Here is a 1,180-nt window from a genome sequence, read left to right as displayed (position 1 = left end):
ATATGCACCTTCAGCCGCTTCTTCTGGATGATTGTCTGCTGCTCAGACAAGGCTGGTCTCGACCGATGCTCTCGCATATAAACATCCATTTTGGCCAGACACTTCTTCGCTGTTTGGTTAGATGTTCCGAACTGGAACGATGGAGCAAACTTGCTCTCGGTCTATTTTTTTCAGCTTCTGCTGCATTTCACGGTTGCACTGCACCGTCGGGCGGCTGGAGCCAGGCTTACGTTCGACGCTGTCGCCCTTCTCCAAAAGGCAGAGGATGTTATGTATGTGCAATCGGCTATCTCCGACAAACACGAAATGCCTCACGGCGCTAACTTCTTCGCTCCGGGCGTAGTTGGCAGTACGAACTAAGCATGGAGCGTAGTTGTTTGACTGTTTTCAACATGGCTGTTATGATGATAAGGGTGTCGAGCCAGCTTCATAGGAGGCTTAATAAATGTTGGAAACAAAAATTAAGAAAAAGTAATTTAATTGAATTATCTTTTGTAGTTCTTTTCATCACCATCTGAATTGATCCTTTTTAAACAATCATTTTAGAAGTAAAACATAAAAAATAAAAGTTTTTCTCATTTTCTCAAAAAAATTAAGAAAAAACAATTTTTTTATGTCACGAGATTCGCATTCAATGTCCCGTTATTGAAAATTATATTCAGATAATTACTTTCCTCTGTCTCTGCTCCTCACCAGTTCCTCGAAATCGCTGATGAATCATAAGATGTTGTAACGATATCATCGGAGTTCACCATCTGTATATAAGGTAGTCAACATACAATTCTTGAACAGCGTCCAAAATAATTAGGAAGGAGTGCCTGGTTCAACTTGATTTACAAAATGGGTAGTCTAGTGGAAAGTGTGATTATCTAGACACGCGTTTTTGTCACGACCGATTAATTTTCTATCTGGTGCACGATACGACAAGATTCATCAGAAGACGTCACTCAAGCTACGAACACTATGTTTCATCTGTTGTTTCCGGACAACAGGGAAAACGAGACGCTCTCCTTATTCATTAGACTCGCTCCATCAACCGCAACCATAACTTGTTTGATTCCAGCAAGCGCTAATCAGAACTCCACGAGACATTTTTGGCCCAAAACAACAAAATTCGATGTTACCCAAGGTTTGATACGACAATCAACCGCATTCGAGCTAACTTACAGTATCGTGTAAA

This window comes from Toxorhynchites rutilus, chromosome 3, assembly GCF_029784135.1.
Source record: "Toxorhynchites rutilus septentrionalis strain SRP chromosome 3, ASM2978413v1, whole genome shotgun sequence".
NCBI classification, from domain to species: Eukaryota; Metazoa; Arthropoda; class Insecta; order Diptera; family Culicidae; genus Toxorhynchites; species Toxorhynchites rutilus.
The sequence above is the reverse complement of the archived record's forward strand: the minus strand, read 5'-3'. Positions refer to the sequence as shown.